This window comes from Dermacentor variabilis, chromosome 9 (genome assembly GCF_050947875.1).
Source record: "Dermacentor variabilis isolate Ectoservices chromosome 9, ASM5094787v1, whole genome shotgun sequence".
Classification (NCBI taxonomy): domain Eukaryota; kingdom Metazoa; phylum Arthropoda; class Arachnida; order Ixodida; family Ixodidae; genus Dermacentor; species Dermacentor variabilis.
Window position 1 is genome coordinate 15361304 of NC_134576.1, and position 21283 is coordinate 15382586.

Consider the following 21283-nt stretch of genomic DNA (forward strand, 5'->3'; position numbering starts at 1 on the left):
TGGGAAAACTCGCCAATCGTAGCTGTTTTCAGCTCGGCCGGCCGTCTCGTTCCCCTCACCGACAAAATCGCCCAGATAAGTAACCTGCAAGAAGCCAAACCTACACTTTTCCGTCATCATCGTTAAATGGGCTTCCCCCAACCGTCAGAACACCTGTTCGAGGTGCGATACGTGCTTTTCCCAGCTGTCCGAAAAATTGCTACATCATCAAGATATGGCAACGCGAACTGCTGCAAGTCTTTTAGGACAATATCCGTTAACTTAAAGAAGGTAAACGGCGCGTTCTTCAGCCCGAAGCTGAGAGCGAGAGGGCGAAAAATGCCTATAGGTGAGACAAATGCGGCATAGCGGCTGGCACTTTGTGTAAGGGGAACTTGCCAGTATCCCCGCACGAGTTTATAGTTGAAATGTATTTAGCAGCGCTAACTCTTTCGATTCGTTCCTCAATGTTGGGTATCGGGTGCAGCTGATCCCTAGTATGGCACTCAACTTCCTGTAGTCAACACACGGACGAGGGTCCTTATCAGAAGTTTCTGCAAGTAGTAGTAGTGACGTGTAGTAACTCTCAGCAGGCTTAATAACTCCCAACACTAGAGTGCGCTATTCCTCTGCCTCCATAATTTCTCTCTGTCGTGGAGACACCCTGTACGGCTTTGATCTTACGGGTTCGGTTGATGTCAGCTCTATTTCACGCGTTATTAGTTCGGTTCTACCTGGCCGATCGCTGAATCTGTCGAGATATTCTCCTAACACCCCTTTTAGCTCATCTAGCTGCTCGGGTCTAAGAGCGTGCGAGCTTACCGAATGTTTTACTATTTCTTCTAGGCCGATTTCAGAGTTAGAGGTCGCCTTATACTCTTAAACTTTGTACTATTGCCATCCTGCTCTTTGATGGTATAGTTAACGACTCCGCTCCGTTCTACATACGGCTTCATCAAATTGCAGGGATACATCCTCACCTCCTTCATGCGACCGGGCATTTTCAGAGCATAGTTAGTATCTGAAAGTTTGTGGAACACTTTAACGGGCCTGTCCAAGTGAAATTCAAGCTTGTTGTTTCTTGGAGGTTTGAGGATCATTACCTGGTCTTCGGCGTTAAACGTACGAAGCCTCGCATTGTTGTCGTAATAGAACTTGGCGTTCGTTTGAGCTACTCCCATGTTCTTTTCGACTAGTCCTTGGGTTTCGCTTAGCCGTTCCAGCAGATTTAGCACGTATTCAACCACTGTTAGACTCTCTCCTCTTTCCTCCCACATCTCTCTTAACATTCTCAGTGGAGAACGGAGTGTCCTCCCATACACTGGTTCTGCTGGCGAAAACCCTGTCGCTTCATGTGGAACAGTTCGCAAAGCAAAGTTGCCGGCAGACAGTTCTCCCAGTCCTCCTTGTGTTCGTAATAGAGCGCATGCAAAACTCGCTTAAACACTGAATGCCACCTCTCTACAGTGTTTGACTGAGGGTGATGGACGGAAATGTGTATCAACATTATCCCGCACATTTGCAAGAATGTGGAAGTCAGTGCGCTGGTGAATACTGACCCTTGATCCGCCTGAATTTCGGCTGGAAACCCAACTCGTGCAAATACTGTCAAACGCGCATTTACTACTTCGGTGGAGCTGAGCTCTTTCAAAGAGATTGCTTCTGGAAACTTTGTAGCCGGTCACAGCACTGTAAACAAGTACCGGTAACCTGACTTTGGTGGTCGCCCTACTGTGTCTATCACAAGTCGTCTAAAAGGTTCTGTTATTAAGGGCACTACCTTTAGTGGAGGTTTCCAGGTTTCTCCTGGTTTACCCGAGCGCTGGCAGGCGTCGCATGACCTTACAATGTTTTTGACGTCTTTCAATGCTAATAGTATTCCATAAGCAATCTTTCCTTCGATTTGTTTATGCCTAGGTGGCCAGACCACATATTTCCATGAGCGAGACTCAAAAGGTCCTCCCTGTACTTAGTAGGTACGATTAACTGATCTAGAATCCTACCCTTTCGGTCTGTGTAGTGCCGATACAACAATCCTCCTCCCTCATGTATCAGCCCGTTGGGCCTAGCATTGCCTTCTTTAGTTGTGTGATGCAATTTAGCTAAGCTATCATCATTCTTTTGCTGGGCTGCCAGTGAGTCTGTGTCCACACGGAAGAGCTGATCAAAGTTCTTTGAGGCCTGTGATAGTAACGACATTGTCTCGCTTGCGATTGCGTCAGCTAGCTCTTCCTGCAGGTGTGAACTTTGACACCCTAGTGATCCGCTCTCATTGAGTTGGTCAGCTGGCAGGCTTTCCTCAACCGTCTTTCTTTCCTTCGAGCCTAGCTCGGATTCAGTTACTGAAGTTACCTCTTTTGCTACTTCAGCTGGAGCAGCTTTTGCATTTGAAGCCGAAAGTGATGAAATTTTACGAGCTTGGCCTGGCCAGGGGGGGGGGGGAAACACTCCGTATGGCTCCCATTGGCCTTTTTCGAGCAGACGCTCTTTCGACGCTAGCGCCAAGGTCCGCTTCAGTTACGGCCCTAACCAATGGGCGACGCAGAAGCAAAATGGCGGCGCACATGATTCTTTACGTTGTCATGGCAACAGCAACAGCAGCCGCGCGACAACTCCTCTCCCAAACGTTTTTCTTTCCTTTTTGTTTTTATTATGCCGATCCGCTGCACTCCCTTTCCCCCATGCCGCGCGTGCCGCTCACTTTTTTTTTGTTTTTACCCGTAAGCGGCGCGTTTTTTTTTTATATGGCGCTTGGTACGGCGCGCCACGCGCCAGCTCGCAAGCAATGCGCGCGCTACGCCGCGCATTGGCATTGCTTGCGAGCTGGCGCGTGGTGCGCCGTGGGCTTATGTGTTTGCACGTACGCAGTCTTGCCCATACTTATATTATACCAGCATGTGCGGGGAGATAAAAAAAAAATTCCACTTCCAACACAACAGATATTTAGTCTGGCTTTATTGACTACGTTTCCGGAAACAGATTTTTCTTACAACGTGGTGTGATACACGCTCGAAAACTGAGCAAAAGTGAAAGGTGCATGACATATACAAGAGTACTAAAGACAAAAGTTCACCGATAGTGAAATAACAAAAGAAAGCTCTAGAAAACGCGAAAGCCGTTTCATGTACCCACATAAAAAAACAAGATTTTTATATAACGTCCTCAAGACCTAAATGTAGGCGAGCTCCTGATATGTGCACTAAGATATTGCACAAAATTGGATGACGTGTATGACATAGTCATGACAACTATCAAAAGGGAAAACTCACTGGTAATGGCAAAAACAATGACACGCAAAATACATGAAAGATAGAATAAAATGCTAACATTGTTTGATTGAGAGCCATAACAAAAGAAAGCTTACTTATAAATCTGCACGAAAGTATATGAATGCGTGACATGGTAATTACTGCTGAACAAAATAAAAAAAACATGGCAGAAAAAATAACATTGCACTAAAAACTGAAACACACATTAGCACATTATTTTGCACTTGGCCACAACTTGAGTAACAGCGGCAAGGGGAACAGAAGGTAGTCGGCTTTTGCAGCAGCACATAGAAAACATTCGCAGAAAGGCTTAGTCCTCAATCAAAGACCAGGTAAAACAAGCCAATACGACTTTTCTCTCTACCCGAATGCAATGCTTAGCAATAAAATTACGTCACTTAAGGCACTAAGTCGTACCTACTGGGCTCTCCTTCGTATAATAAACACGAACTGCAAAAATATGCATGTAGGACACTTGCAATGCTCATGCTTTCCAGAAGAAAAAAAAGCGTATCATGACTACACATGAAGGTTGTTCAGGCGGTTTTCCCATCGGGGGTTACTGAGATATTACACAAACACTAACAGTAATTTTTCAGCTGTTAGTAGGCTTGTAGAATGTGATACACAGAAAAAGCACTGAGGGCGGTATGGAAAGCTGGGCAAGTTACTGAAGTTGCAGAATGAGACTTGGCACAGAAAAACACAAGTCACAGACCGGGTGACAATGAGGAGGAACATCTGTTTGTCAGCTTTATCTACCGGGAAGAGGCAAGTGTAGCACAATCAAGGCGCAACGACGTCCGGAGCCCCATGGAGCACACAAATGGACAGGGCTGTATTCGTGTGCATGCGCCTTCTGATGTCCTTGGGTCTGAGCGCTCACCTGTTGTCTTTAGGCACCCGGAACCTTGCAGGACTTGTTTTTGAGGTATTTGTGCACCACTGCAGGATGCACGAGCGGTACGAGTCGTCAAACGGGTGAAACATCGCGGAGCACAAGCACATAGCTACCGAGGACCACAGAACTGACGAAACTAGCCACGTCGGTCAACGCACAGCAGCGCACGCATCTCGATGACAGTAGATAACAAAAATAAAACGTTACGTAGCGTACTAAGCAGCAGCCGGGCCGGCGGGGACGGCACGGCCGCGCGGGCGCGTAGACAGTCGAAGGTGAGGGAGTTGCGAGGGTGTTACGAGAGAGGGCGTGGGGAGAGGAGTTGAGCGGGGGGAAGGGCTTGGCCACCTGGATCGGCGCGCGTGCGCGCGACGATCTACGAGGCCATGCAAGGGAAAAGGATTTTTGCGTTCGCCCAGTACAGAGATGGCGCCAATTTCCTGTGCCTCCTAAAGCCCCTTGATAATTTGAAAGTAGCGACACTCTCATCCTCACGGCGCTTTCCTCCTCGATTCTCCTCGCCCGCCGGCTGCGCACGGCGCGCTTTTCCTCCTGGGCTCCCGCGGCCGGGCCGCAGGATTCTATGAAGGCGTGTTATTTTGGGCCAGTTGCGCGCCCCAGTGGGGTTAAAAATATTGAGAAATGCTAATAACAGCATCGATAATGCTGGAGGCAACGTTTACGAGGAGGTTGGTTTTTTCTTAAAACCGTATGAACGGGCTATACCGATGTAAAGGGTGCTTTGAGGCGAGTTCTGTACCCTAGACAATTTTTCTGCCACATGATCAGATGCTTTACTTCGTGCGTGTGATCTAGTATTGCTTGTGACACATCCCTTTGTGTGTGGCTTATTAAGCGAAAGCCTTAGACCTCTGTTTCAAGGTCCCGTTGTGGGCTACAGAAAATATCAAGTGACCGAAGGAAGGCGGGAAGCGAACCAAAGCATTGCAGCCGCGTTTAAGATATGATTAATGATTAGCAAAGTAATGATTGATTAGTGATTGGATTAAGATGAATTCGGGTGTATTAAGGTGGATTAAAGTCGATGAAGGTGGATTAGGGTGAATGAAGGTGAATTAAGGTGCATAAAGGAAGACTGGGTTTGACTAAGGTCGATGAAGGTGGATTAGGGTGGATGAAGGTGCGTTGATGTGCATTAAGGACGAGTATAGTGGATTAGGGTGGATTAAAGTGCATGAAGAAGGATAAGGGTGGATTAAGAAGGATTAAGGTGCATTACGGAGGTGAATTAAAGGGAATGAAGGATGATTAGGGTGGATTAAGGAGGATTACGGTGGAATAAGGTAGATGAACGTGGATTCGGGTGGATTAAGGTGAATTGAGGACGGTTATAGCAGATTAGGGTAGATTAAAGTGAATGAGGAAGCATTAGGGTTGATTAAGGAGGATTAAAGTGCATTAAGGAGGCTTAGAGTAGATTAAGGTCGATGAAGCTGGATTAGGGTGTATTAAGGAGGTCTTTCGTGGATTATGGTGGATTAAAGCGAATGAAGGAGGATTAAGTTGATGAATGTCGATTCGGTGGATTATTGTGCATTAGGAGGATTATGGTAGACTAATCGGTCTTAATACTCAATGAACCCTAATTCACCTCAGTCCACCCTAATCGACCCTAATGCTCCTTCATACACCTTAATCCTAATTCACGCAGCTTAATACAACTGAATCCTGCTTAATAGTCCCAATCTACATTAATACACCCTAATCCACCTCTATCAAACCTAATCGCACTACATGGTACCTAATCCACCTTAATCTACACTAATGCATCCTAATCGGTCTTAATTCTCCTTTATCAACCACAATTCACCTTAATCCAGATTAATTGACCTTAAGCTACTTTTATCCACCTTAATCCCACTAATCCTTTCTCATGAGCCTAATCCACCCTGATCGGTCTTAATACCCGTTAATCAACCCTTCACCTTAATCCACGATAATCCGCTTTGATCCTCCTCCACCCACCTTAATGTTTATTCATGCATTTTAATCCTTCTTAATGCACTCTAATCCACCTTAATCTTCTTTAATACACTCTAATCAACCTTAATCCTCCCTAATGGACCTTATGTCAATCACTAATGATTCATTAACTAACTTAGGTAATCATTACAGGGGTGTACATGCTTTAGGTCACGTCCGGTCTTCATTGGCTCACGTGTTACTTCCAGTTTACAGCGCGGCTTTGAAACTGAGATCTAAAGGCTTTCGCCTTAAACCTTAAAAAAATACTCCATGTTGACTAGCTAACGCTCATCACCTGCAACACCACGGGTACACTTGCCACTAATTTTTTCAGGGCGCAAAGCAGAATCTAAAATGCTGCACTTCCTACTGAATAACAAGTTAGCGACGTGCGAGGTGATGGAGTCGCCCCAGAATATTAAGCATACTGAGGACAACCCCAACAAAAACGTTGGTGAGCAGGCCGGAAAAATGAAAAAAAAATGCAGCATTACGAGATGCTTTGCTACGAGCTATGAGAAACGCCTCAGCTTGCAAACAACGCTGTTCTTTGTCGGAACAAAGTTCTTTCGGCCAATTTCATGCAGCCACTGCTTTCTGCACAAGCCGTCACGCTTTCCTTGTGGTATCATAAAAACGGCATAACCATCTTCAGGCTTCTTGCTGCAGTTATATGTGCAACAGCCCGGCATAGCGCTAGCACATAGAGCATAGAGCACAACGTTCGCTACGCCGAGCTGAAGCGCCGAGCCAGCCGTGCTGGGGAGGAAAATGGCACGAACGAAAAAGCAAAACTCAAGATCCGCGCGTTTCCAAGGGCAACGGCAGGGAGACCAATCGTCGTGCAGAAAAACGGGGGCAAAACTGGTTGCCGCGGGGGGAACGCGCAAGGGGCGAGGAGGTCGCGCGGTGGCGGCAGAGTTCAAAGAGAGTCGCTACTTTCAAATCATCAAGGGACTTCAGTGCCACCGAAACCGGGGAGTGTCCCCCCCTGGCCTGGCGTCAACGCCTGTACTACGCCCTCCCCCAGTTTAAGCCCTTCTCACGCGTAACTGATCCGACCGATTCCAAAAAGGGTACAGCAGCGACAAGAATTTGGAAACTGCAGGCTCGGTCACGAGCTCCCCGAACGGACTTTGGCCATAGGCAGACACACGCTGTGCTCTTCGGCAACCTGTTTGATCCATGCTACTTCTCCAGTGAAGTCATCTACCGTCACGTAAGACGGATAGACAGTGTCCATAGTGGCGGCCTTGTCACGCAGCACCCGGCATGATTTGCCATTAATTAACCGGTCGTAAAGTTGTGGGCTTAAAAATTCTATATTCTCGTCTTTTTTATCCACGTAGGAGAAAACTACGCAAGGCTTCCCACAGTTTACAGCGATATGTCTGAGTTTGTGGCACTTATAGCAGCGGATTGGTCTAAAAGATTGAAATTTTCTTTCCTGCTCTTTTTGTACGGTTTTTCGTTTGATTTCTCCTCGCTCTTTTCTGAGGGCTTTTCCTCCTCGTCTACAGTCTCCGGTCGTCTAGTCTGCGAACCTTTTTTGTACAGAAATGGTTTCCGCGGTCCATTTTGACCGTCCCAATTTCTGTCCTGGGCGTTCAGCTTTCTACGCGTTGCGTGCTCTTCGGCTAATTCAGCCGCCCTTACCACTGTGTTTATATTTCCTTTGTGTTGCACCCACAGCTACAAAGATTGTGCGATGCTTTTTTGAAAGTGCTTTAGACACATGCATTCAACAATCATGTCTCTGCTCTCGTACGCTTCCGCGCTTTTCAACCACTCGAGTAGGTTGGCCTTTAAGCTATATGGAAACTACGGATATCCTTCGTTATCCTTCTTGCCTGTGCTTCTAAACTTTTGCAGAAAAGCTTTGGCTGAAAGGTGGTACTTCTTCAAAACTTAACTTTCGCATAATCATATGCATCCTGCGCACTGAGTCTGGCGATTACTTCCGCAGCCTCACAAGGCTACATAAACAACAACCGCTGTGGCCATGTACTCGGACCGAAGTTAGTCTTCTCACAAGTCCTTTCGAAATTTCCTAGGAACAAGCCTGTGTCGCTCCTGTCCTCAAATGGCTTAACAGCCTGTCCATGCGGTCTCATTCTGCCTCACTTGATTGTCCTAGAGCCCGTTCTCTTCCTTGAGACAACTCCAAACGTTTCCTTTCAAGGTCAAGTTGAATTTTTCTTAACTCACGCTCCTTTTGTCCCGTTCTTCTCTCTCTCTGTCCCTTTTCTCTCTTTTCCTAAGAAGTTCCAACCCAATTTCAATGCCCTCCTCACTGGCCTGTTCGGAAATCAGCTGCAGTAATTCAGAGTTCCTCACCAACAATCAACAATTCGTCTCTCAGCAATGTCCTCAACTCCATGATTGCTGCTTTACTGCCTTGATCCTGCTCGCTACACATACCTAGGTAAACACAACCTAGCTAAGAATCAACAGTCCAGCTTCCCCACTGTCCTAAACAGAACAACCCCAAAATGAAGCCTAGAGAGTCAAAGCAAGAACCAAACACTCACTGCAGACACAGCCCCATGTCGCAAAGTCCGTCTCACCGCTGTCAGCCAGTTGTAATTGTTGGGGTCGGGCATGAAATAGGTGGTAGCTGGCCCATGCCTTCGTCCAACTTATCCATGCTGAGGACGTTGTTGAAGGGAGAGACTTGTTCTCATCGAGAACGAGGAATATGGAATTTATTTACAGTATTTACATGAGAACGTTACAGTTCATCAATCTAGCATGACTGAAAGAGAAGTGCACACTCAGCAGCCGCACCGCGGCTGCTTATAAACACTCTGTTCTCCCTAGATCCCCAGGTGAGGGAAAACGGCCGTTCGACCAAACGGAGCGTCCAAAGCCATTGTAGCCGACCCGCCTTTGAGGGGGAGGGTTTACGCACTCACTTCCGCACAGGTTGCAGTGACTACGCCACGGTGAGAGGGTTCTCGCAGAGAGGTCTTGGCCCGAGCAGGCGCCTCTTTATCCCAGAGCTGACGCTGCAGTCAGTGGCCGCCGCGTCTGTTCATTGACTGACGACTTCTGAGAACAGTGAGACAGCAGCTGCAAAACATCGCGCTCCAGGAATTCCCACGCTCCAAGCAACCCGTGGCCGCGACGGGGAATCCACTATCGATACTTGGTCTACCGACCGCGTTTAGTGAAGCGCCGCCGAGGGGGTGTTGACGCGGCACATCTTCGTCCCTACAAAGCGAGTCGCCGCAGCAGGTAGGGAAGGGTTCAAAGGTCGCTTCTGGGAAGCTCGCCACCGCTGCAGCTGGCTGGGAAAATTTTGTAGGTCGGTACCCTTGCAGGCCGTTTGCAACAGCCTGTAATTGAAGTGGACCCCGTCTTGTTGAAAACCATCACATCTTCTCACTTCCCTAATTACTTCGACAACCTCGAATCCTTGCTTTCTGCTCATTTTCCATATCGCCTCATTAGCAGCCACAACGTATCTTCATACATGACTGTCCCATTCAGGCACCTCCGGTATAGTTTACTAGATTAGGGGTAGTGGGCCGTGGGAAGGCTCCGCGGTGAAGCAGTTTTCCCTAGAAACGTAGAGGTGGCGCTGCAGCGCCTAAACCTGGGCACCTCATGCATGCATACGCGTCGTATATCTCCTCGCCCAGCTTTAAAAACGCGTTTGAATACGCTCTACCGCCTTCTCTAATATAGAGTAGAGAAATAAAAAGGGGAAAGAAAGGGAGGTGCTTCGTTTTCTTTTGTTCTTTTTTTGTTGCGAGTGCACAAGTTCAAGGAGTTTCATTGGTACATGCGAGTCCTAGCATGCGCTGGTGGCATGACTGGCTTATCAAAACCTCTTCCGAAAAGAAAACATTCAGTGTACACGCAGGTTTAGTTCTGCAAACAGCGCTTTATTTAGAAATAAAAAATGGGCTCCAATCCATGCTATAAAGGTTGTCGGACAGTGGAGCTGTAAATGACAACTAGAACGGTTACCCATTGAGACCTAGGTTGAAATTCACGGGCCGACATTCACATCAACTTCACCTAGCTGTTACGTTTCGACGGCCTGCGACTTGGCTTGCGCCTCTACTTCGTGCACCTACAAAATGTGAGCCAGAGAGAAGAGGAATTCGCCGCGCCTCGCATGCACGCTGCTATTCCATTATACGTGCGTGTCACAACACAAATCAGTTGCTAGGCGGGTTCTTCTTGCACGTACGAAAGTGTAGGTACGTCACTCCCTGCTTCGTATACAACAGTCAAGCTGCCGTCGCTGCGGCAGCTAACGCGCCAGTAATCTTTGCTGGGAAACGTATGCCGGGAGCGCTACGTGCTTCGCATATCACATAGACGTAGGAGTGTCTTATCATCAATTATGCACGAGGTTCGGATGCTTGTTTTAAGCTGGTTCTTTATTGAAACGGAGGCTGTTCTCTATATTGTATGCGTGATTCTAGAGAATGTATACACTATTCGCTTCCCTTTGGTAAGTGCTTGTAGCCCCTGCATTACGGAGGTATGAGCGATAGATGATGATAGCTTTCTGTCGACGTTACACCACAAAAAAGTCCCGGGATCCTAGCCATAGAAAACTTTGCTGTGGAATAGGGCGACAAGAGTCATGCAGCACCTGTTCCACTATTTCCATGGCATGCGATAGGCGTTCTGATATGAACGTACGGCAAACCCATCCGGGAGACAATGTTCCCTTGTGTACTTCCCGAGTCCCTGAAGAGTCTTTTCGAACATGCCAGCGTCAGACTGACTGTTAAGAGAGGCGGGAACATAAGGAGCACCATGATAGTTGGGACATTTATGAGCAGTCCACTGCTTTGTCGATTGAGACACATTCCATAAATCAGACAGCATGTACAGCCCGTCGATTGCCGGCCCATTCCTTTGAAGCTCATAAACTTGCAAGCAAGGTTTCTTAGGCGAACCACACGCCGCAGATTCAGCGCACACCTTTTTTCTTGGAGGTCTTTCGCGTGCTGACACCTTCGACAGCTACTTGGGAACATTGAATGGTCGGTACTGCGTCCGGTGAAAGCGAGGTGAAAACGTGGTATCCTCACTGCCTTTCCATAAATTACGTGAATGTACTCTCGAAATACGTACTTTTCTTCAAACTGCAGCTCACACACAGTTCCAGGGGCTCATCAGCACAGTCAATGTTCCGATTCCAAACAGATCACTTTTCATAGTCCTCGGGGAGATTAAACACCTTCGACGCGTTCTTCCGGCCGCTATACGCACTTCTGCAACCGTGAGCGAAGCAGTCGTTCTCCTGACGAGCCTTCGTCATGTTACCACATCGCTCGGAGAAAAAACTGCACACGAAATAACAAATGCGCGCACAAAACACAGAACAACACATATACATGGACGAATACGGCCGACGCGCCAGCGCGGCGGTGGCACCGCGGGCCCCAGGAAAAGGCTCCATAGCGCCGCCTCGTGGCCGCAAAGCTTTCCCGGATTTTCGGCCTCATGCGCGCGCATTGGCCGCGCCTCCCACTCGGCCGACTACCTCCACTCTAGTACACCGTACCTCCGGCACCGTGCAAACCACGATCTGCACCTGAAGGGACAGCTCGCGCAAGTCGTCTACGCACTTCCCCAAGCGCTGGCCCTTTCCTGTTCGGGACGTCAACTAGCCCACTTGCTACTTGGACAAGGTTCCGCACGTGCGCATTTTCCGTGAGCTTTGTTTTTGCTCGCTCCATAACACAGCAACCAGTGTCCGCCCTGGAAATGTCCCTACGGCGACTCTTCTATCGCCTTTCAGCCTCTCCAGAATTGCTTCTGAGCCCCTAGCCAGGTTTTAGTCGTCGGCGATAATCACCATTTCAATGTGTCCTTCCTCTCCTTGCTTGCCGTTGTCATTTTCCGCGTGATTCGCATTTGTCAAGACCAAATGCCCCTGCGCTCCTGCTTTTTTTTTGCGTGGTGGCATCAAGGTAGGTGCTGCTCTTTCCAGCTACCCGCTCACCACGTTGAACGCATTCCCTCTCCTGTCACGTTGGGGGACTGCGTTCCATTGTCTCGACCATTCTAGTTCACAATGGCAGCCCTGTTCAGCTTTTCCTCGGCTGCTTGAAGTCGTTCTTCCACTACATTCCTTGCATCACGCTCCTTATTTAGCTCATTTTTGAGCTCTTCTACCTGTTTGACATGCTCATCCTGGAAAGCCTCACTTTTCTTCAGCCTAGCATCGACATAACAGTGTGTGCCGATTGAGTCGATTCTCCCTCCATTCCTATCCTTCCCCTCGTCTGCCTTTAGGGACCCCCGCACACTGCACTCTTTCCCGGCTTCCTTGCCATGTATTGCACAGCTTCTTCTAATGCAAATACTATAAAACTATAATCATGCAGAGCACGTGCCTTCTAGCAAAGCCGATGTGCACAATATCTAAATCCTTAAAATGCCGCGAAGTAATTCTTACCAATGTTTTAAAAGCATCAATGCCGCACAGGCTTAAGGTATGCCACGTTTTCGCACATGTTCAACCACGCGGCCGTACTGTCACTTTCCTACCAAAGTAATAGTCCCGATACGAAAGCACAAACAGTAAAATTACTAATAGGTATTGGTTTTGCCACTTCCAACCTACTATTTCAAAGCTATGAAGATTTTTATAGCTATGAAGCTATGAAGTTGCACATGTTGAAGCCCGTGGCGCGAAAGGACGCTCTAACTATCCTCCAAACCGAATATACAAGAAACACGCTGGCGCACACAAAAAGAGAGAGAGAGAGAGAAAGGAAACTACCCAAATAATATTTAAGGGCTAAAAAATCAGGAAATCAAGAACAGAAGCAAGCTGAAAGTACGCATAAAAACTCATGATTTCGTCGCCTACACGGAGCACTGGAAAAACACGTCCATCAGCCACAGAATCTGTCTTGGCTGGATGGATCGATGTTATGAGCGTCCCCTTTGGAACGGGGCGGTGGGTTGCGCCACCAAGTTCTTGCTATTATATTGCCTAATCTCCTACCTAGGTTAAACAATGAAAAAAAAACACTATGAACTACCACGCCCAAATTGTGTGATCCCCTATTGCGATCTGTGCTTTTGTACGTCTCCGTCTTTTGTCGTTTCCCTACTTTTCTTCCACCAATCCTCCGATCGCCTCTTACTAACGCCTATTACGGACATGTTTGCTTTACCAGTGCTCCAGCTGAACCCAAGGGCTTCAAGGAGGCCAGTGTTGCCTAAATCGACCGCTGGGTAGGCGTCTTCACATTCTAATAAAACATGCTCCGCCGTTTCCCTAGCTTTACCGCAGCAAGCACATGCTTCTTCTCCCTTCTTATATCTCGCTTTATAGGTGCGTGTTCTATGGCATCCCGATCTCGCTTCGAAAAGCAATGAGCTTCCCTTTGAGTTATAAACGGTTTCTTTCCTGATTTAGTTTTTTATGCGCTATCTGCAACGGCATCCATCTCTCCGGCTCAAAGCGATGCAAGAAGCGTTTCCAAATCCCCTACATCATCCGACAACGACAGTGGCAGAAACTCGGTGGAAGAACAGAACCACCCCAACGAGGGCAGGCAAAGTAGATCGCGAGAACGCCCATCGACGCAGGACAGCCAAGCAACCAGTGCAACCTTCTTTCCCGGCGGATCGAGCAGCAGGAGCCGATCTCGATATTACCCGAGACTAAGGTCAACTCCAAGTGCCACCGACTCCGACGGGATGTCGCGGAACCGGTCGACTTCCGGGAGAGGAACGACCCCGACTAACAGCGCTCCACACGTGAGCTGGGCTAGCATGGTCTCTTCTCGCAATGCTCAGTATCCTAAGATGCAGGCTCTCGAGGCAGAACTCCAAGAAATGAGGGTGGTAATAGAACAACAGAGAACCGAAATCACTAAGCAGCGTGCAGAAATCACCCGGCTACAAAAAAGAACAGGAGCGCAGTCAGACGCCGCGCCCAACCCCACCGTCTAATCCCTCACACAACACCACAGCACCACCACAGAAACGTAAGGCAGATATATGATTACTGAACTTGCCAACCAGATGCTTCAACAACACCAGGAGAATGGTGCCCGCTTGCAACAAATAAGCGCACGTCTAGACGCTCTGGAAACCAGAACCACCAACCTAGAGTCTCGGGTAGCCGCGACCGAAACCAAAGTACTTCGCTGGGAGTCGAGATTTACATCCACGGCCTCCGGCTCCCTTAAGGGCGTGGCATCCAAACCCTATGACCGTCCATCCCTATCCGAAATCTCCAAACCGATCGCTGAACCCCTCCACCTCAACATGGCTCGCACTCCTAACTATAAGGTCGGGCAGTGGAACTGCCGTGGGTTTCGCCGCAAACGGGGAAACCTTCAGCAGTTTGTTCGGGGTTAGGAGGCCCCGGATATCATTGCCCTTTAAGAGACGGCAGCCCACGAAAAATTGGCAGGGTACAATCCTATAATGCTTCTGGGTCGGATTCCACCACCGCTATTGTAGTTCACAGAAATCTAACAGCCATTAAACATGATATTGAAGAAGTCGACATAGACCATGTCTTTATTGAACTGATCCCTAAACGTAAGGAGGATGAAAGCATATTCATTCTTAATGTCCATAGTAGCCCAAAGTGCCAACGTCACAAGTTCGGAACTCTATTCAGGACGGCTCTCAGAATCTCCCAACAAAAGGCCATATTATTATTAGGTGACTTTAACGCTCCCCACACTGCATGGGGATACCGCACAGAGGTGGTCAGAGGTCGTAATCTTTGGCTAGAAGCCCGATAACAGGGACTGACTCTCATCACACACCCCCAGACACCCACCCGTATCGGGAATAGTGTCAGTGTCGACACCAGTGCCGACCTAACTTTCATCAAAAACAAAGGCAACTATGATTGGACTGGACTATGATGGTCTGGAACCCGTTGGTATTGAGCGCATCCACTGTTTAGGTAGATATTCAAGAAATAAAACCAGACCAATCATATTCAGGCTTCTCAACACTAGATATAAGACCAAATATAGCGAAAAGGCTACAAGCTCAAAGGCTCCAACTTGTCTATCGGACAGGATTTCAGCCGCAAAATGCGGCAGACTAGAAAGAAACTCTGGGATTGTGCAAAACCCAATCGGGAAAAACACGAAAAAGTCTTTTATCATATTGCTACGGGATAGCGTTTCCAATGACGAAGAGCCGAGCAGTAAGAGGACGACGACGACGATTCGAAGCTAGCGCGGGCTGTTGCCTCTTGGCCAACTGCGGCGTATTGCCTTGTAAATATACTTGTAAATAGCTTTTCGTCGGTGTCTTCCTATGTAACATATCTGGTGGAGGTGGACGTTCCCTGTACCTTGTCACGGAGCTTCGCAGTGGACGGTACGTCGAGCCTTCCTTCATGGCTCCCGGCGACGGCAACCCAACTCCGCCGGCTCCGACACCTGCTGCCACTTCGACGACCTACATCACCCACTCCGCTCCCCGTGATCCTGGCGTATTCGCGGCAAAAGATGGGGAAGACGTTGAGGACTGGATCAGCCTGTACGAACATGTCACCTGCAATAACCGGTGGGACCCTACTGTCATGCTCGCCAACGTAGTCTTTTACCTCGGTGGCACACCTCGAGTTTGGTATCGGACGCACGAAGATGAGCTGACCAGTTGGGATTCGCTTAAGCAAAAGCTTCGAGACGTGTTCGGCAACCCCTACGGTCACCAACTTGCCGCGCAGAAGGCGCTTTCCGGTCGTGTGCAGACGTCAACGGAGCGCTACGTCACGTACATTCAGGACGTCTTAGCTCTATGCCGCAAAGTTGACGCACACATGACTGAGTCCGACAAGGTCTCCCACATCCTCAAAGGCATTGCCGATGACGCCATCAACTTGCTCGTATTTAACAACGTGGCGACGGTGGATGCAGTTATAAAAGAGTGCCGCCACCTGGAACTCGCTAAAAGCCGACGTATCGACCAACAGTTTGCCCGTCTGCCCAACACCCAGGCGACATCTTCCTGTGCCGACGCTCCTCGTCCCAACAACACTGGCGATGTTACCAGGATTGTCCGGCGTGAGATCGAGGCCGCCTATCCGGCTGCGTTCGACTCCAGCCCCTCCAATGCACCTGCAGTCACTGTTTCCCTGATCCAGGCCGTTGTCCGCCAGGAGTTCGCCAACATGGGTATTCACACCATCTGCTCGGCCCATCGCCCTGATACCCACCCGGCTTCTTCGATTCCACCCCGTCCCGCACCTTCTTACCCACCACGTTTCCGCAACCCCTCTGAATGGCGCACTGCAGACGACAAGCCAATTTGTTTTCACTGCCATCGAATTGGGCACATTTCTCGGCACTGTCGCAGTCGCTGGAGTTCCCTGAACCAGTCTACATATAATGCCTACTCTCGCCCCCCAGGTCGCCTTTCTGGTGGAACAGCCCCTGTAATTGGTATGTGTGCCGCCCGCGTCTCCTTCGCCGATCGCTCCACTACCGTGCTATTCAGTCATCGCTCACTGTCCCCACGACATCCTCGGCCTAGACTTCCTCTCCGCACATTCTGCTCTCATCGATTGCTGCGCCAGTACTCTCCGCCTCGACCTGCCTGTGCTGGATCCCGCTGAACAACACCCTACTCGCCTCAGTTCCGTCGACTTCGTTCGCTTGCCACCTTCGCCACTGACTTACGTTGACTTCGTCATCCCCACCAGTGCCCGACGGTCACTACATCGCGGATCCTATGCAAGACGTCCTCCTTACACAACGGGATCACACTAACTCATGCAGTTTTATCTATTACGGCGAATTGCGTCTTCCTGCCAGTCGTCAATTTTGGTTTGACGACACAAGTGCTGCCACGCGGGATGTCCCTGGCCCAACTTTCCTCATTCGAGGATCACTCTGTAGCATCGATTTCAGTAGACGACAATTCAACCGATCCTCCTCTACCATCGCAGTCGGCAACTTGTACCATCGCCAACTTACAGAAAATGATTGCACCCGACATGCCGTTCGAGCACGCTCGTGCGCTCTACCGCGTTCTGATTTCCTACCAAGATATTTTTGACTTGAACGATCGTTCCTTGGCCCAAACAACAGCTGTCAACCATCGCAATAATACCGGCGATGCCCCTCCTATTCATCGCCGCGCGTATCGTGTATCACAAGCTGGGCGTCAAGTTATTCACACCGAAGTTCGCAAAATGCTTGCCAAGAACATTATTGAACCATCATGTAGTCCATGGGCGTCACCTGTTGTGCTGGTAAAAAGGAAGGATGGCTCATGGCGCTATTGGGTGGATTATCGGCGCCTTAACAAGGTTACCAAAAAGGACGTGTATCCCCTACCTCGGATTGATGACGCCCTTGACTGCCTCCACGGTGCTCGCTACTTCTCCTCTATTGACCTTCACTCCGGCTATTGGCAGATTGCCGTGGACGATCTCGACCGCGAGAAGACTGCCTTTGTAACACCCGACGGTCTTTATCAATTCAAGGTGATGCAGTTCGGCCTATATAACGCTCCTGCCACTTTTGAACGCATGATGGACTCCCTTCTTCACGGTTTCAAAAGGTCCACGAGCCTGTGCTACTTGGACGACGTTATAGTATTCTCCCCAACATTCGCTACGCACCTCGAGCGCCTCTCAGCAGTCCTGGACGTTTTTCGGCGAGCCGGTCTGCAACTCAACGCATCGAAGTGCCAATTCGCCCGTCGCCCGATTACCGTCCTTGGACATCTCGTTGACGCGAACGGAGTGCAACCAGACCCAGGCAAGATCCATGCTGTTACGCACTTCCCTGTTACGAAGTGCGTCAAGGTTGTGCGCAGCTTCATGGGCCTTCGCTCGTACTTCCGCCGTTTCGTGGAAAATTTCGCGGCCATAGCACGACCACTAACCGAGCTTCCGAAAAAAGACGCCCCTTTCCAGTGGGGCGATAAGGAGGCCTCTGCATTCTCGCTTCTAATCGACCTTCTCACAACGCCTCCCGTTCTGGCCCATTTCGATCCTTCTGCGCCTACCGAAGTCCGTACTGATGCCAGCCGTCACGGAATTGGCGCAGTACTGACACAACGCCAGCGTGGCCGCAACCGTGTTATCGCTTACGCCAGCAGGCTCCTCTCGCCCGCGGAGCGCAACTATTCCATCACTGAGCGTGAGTGTCTGGCCCTAGTTTGGGTGGTTGCGAAGTTCCGCCCATACTTATATGGCCGACCCTTTTCCGTTATCACAGACCATCACGCGCTTTGTTGGTTATGCTCATTGAAAGACCCTACACGAAGACTTGGTCGCTGGGCCTTACGCCTCCAAGAATATTCGTTCTCTGTCGCCTACAAATCTGGCGGACTACACAAGGACGCTGACTGCCTGTCTCGCTACCCGGTAGACGAGCCTGACGACGCCGACAGCAGTACCGCCGACAGCATTTTCTCTGCGTCTGCCTTCGCTAACATCGCCGATGAGCAGTACCGAGACCTATCGCTGCGAGTACTCATCGAGCGTCTGCGCTCTACACCTACCGACGCATTCGTTCACCGATATGTCCTCCAGGGCGGCATTCTGTACCGAAGGAACTTCCTCCCTGATGGCTCTGATCTTCTTCTTGTCTTGCCAAAACATCTACGACAGACTGCGCTCTTTAAGATGCATGACGCACCCACTGCAGGACATCTTGGGGTAACCCGCACGTACGACCACGTCCGCCGCCGCTTCTATTGGCCTGGTCTCGCTCGCTCCGTCCTACGCTATGTTGCTGCCTGTGATCCCTGCCAGCGTCGAAAATACCTCAGGTGCTACCTTCCGGTTATCTCCAGCCGATCACCGTCCCTGTGGAACCGTTCTTTCGTGTTGGATTAGACCTCCTCGGTCCCTTTCCCACGTCATCCTCTGGGAAGAAATGGGTAGCCGTCGCAACTGATTACGCCACCCGATACGCTATCACGTGGGCTCTCCCTACCAGTTGCGCCACTGACGTCGCGGAGTTTCTCTTGCGTGACATTATCTTAGTGCATGGCGCCCCGCGACAGCTGCTTACTGACCGTGGCCGTAACTTCCTCTCGAAAGTTATCGCCGACATTGTGCGTTCCTGCTCTATTCAACACAAGCTGACTACCTCATACCACCCTCAAACCAATGGCCTGACAGAGCGGTTAAACCGTACTCTTACCGACATGCTGTCCAAGTACGTTTCGAAGGACCACCACGACTGGGACGTTGCCCTTCCTTACGTCACATTTGCTTATAATTCCTCCCGGCACGACACCGCCTGATTTTCTCCATTTTATGTACTCTACGGTCGCGAACCGACCTTGCCCCTTGACACGGTACTTCCTCCTGCTGCGACCTCAACAACCGAGTATGCGCGCGACGCCATCGCCCTCGCCGACCACGCACGCCAGCTTGCCCGTGCTCGACTGACGGCCTCGCAAACCACTCAGCAGCGTCAGTACAACGCCCGCCACCGTGACGTACAGTTTTCGCCTGGTGCACTCGTGCTCCTGTGGTGGCCCTCTCGTCACGTCGGACTTTCAGAAAAGCTCCTTTCGCGATACACAGGGCCCTACCGCGTGCTGCGCCAGGTGACGCCTGTGACGTACGAAATTGCTCCTGTGAGCTTAACCTCGTCATCTACTCTGGCATCTAGTGATGTCGTGCACGTCAGTAGGCTCAAGAGCTACTACACTGCTTCAGAGTCCGGCCCTTAGTCCCTCCGGGACGGCGCTTTTGCCGCCGGGGGTAGTGCTACGGGATAGTATTTCCAATGACGAAGAGCCGAGCAGTAAGAAGACGACGACGACGATTGGAAGCTAGCGCGGGCTGTTGCCTCTTGGCCAACTGCGGCGTATTGCCTTGTAAATATATTTGTAAATAGCTTTTCGTCGGTGTCTTCCTACGTAACAATATGATAAGCTCTACATAAATGATCGGGTATTTGTTTGGGAGCACGAAAAAAATGAAAGGGTGTCACTACAAAAAACATAGAAAGAAATCGTCCATCAACCCGAATCAAAGAAATGTAAGAGCCTAAAAAACAAGCTTGACACCCTAACAGTGCTTAATATAAATGCGAGAAGCACAGTAAGCAAGGTAGAACTCCTGGAAGGACTGTTACTTGAACACAAGCTGGATATAGTGGCCATCACTGAAACCTGGCAATCCCCAGATACCTTCAATCACAAGATATCTCAACCAGGTTACTCTGTTATTCGTAAAGATAGGCTGTCTCGTGGATGTGGCGTGGCCCTGCTTCTTAAGATTAATATTCAAATCGTTCCACTCCCCGAAAGTCTCCAATGAGGAGGCTGTATTTTGTAAAATATTGTGCAATGATACCGGTATATTTACTGGTTGTGTCTATCGAAGCCCTACTAGTGGATGCGAAGGCGTGCTTGCCTTGCAGGAGTATGTGCGATTCCATGTTCGTACCAGTAGAGTGATCCTCATGGTGGACTTCAATTTACCAGACCTGAACTGGAGTACCATGCACTACACTTCAGCCACATCCGCAGCACTTACGGATCTAATGCTAAACTTCAACCTCAACCAGGTAGTCGACCAGCCAACTCGCTCACAAGTCTCTACGAATAGCATACTTGATCTCATACTCATAAGTAACCATTTCCCACTTCACGCAATTGAGATGGCAATAGTCGGTGGTATACCCGACCACGACATACTTAAATGTAAGCTCTCGCTTGAAGGCAACATAAAGAAGCTAAACCTGGAGCGTGCTGTACTTGATATTCGTAGAGCAGCTCATGACTGCATTCTCACTTACCTGGCACACGGGTTTGACACTTTTCTCCAAGTAGCTTCAGAAACGTGTTGTGACATCAACACTTTGTGGCATCAATTTAAGTCAACCGTGCTACACATCACAACAAAGTTCATCCCGATGAAACGTTGCAAACCACAAAAGAAAAACCCATGGATCTCGCGTGAGGTCCTTCAAGCGAAGCGTGAAGTAAAAAGAGTTAGACATACTATTAAAAGAAAAGGGTCGAATCAATCTTTGAAAAACAAACTGACCTCCGCTCTCGCTGACTTCAAAGGAAAGTTAAAAAAATGTAAAACATCACTATTTCAGAACAACATTCCCCGACTTCATTACCAACAATCCACACAGGTTTTGGAAGTACTTTCGCCCATGTTTAGGTGTGTCACCCGTACGGTCTTTAGAAGAGAAAACGG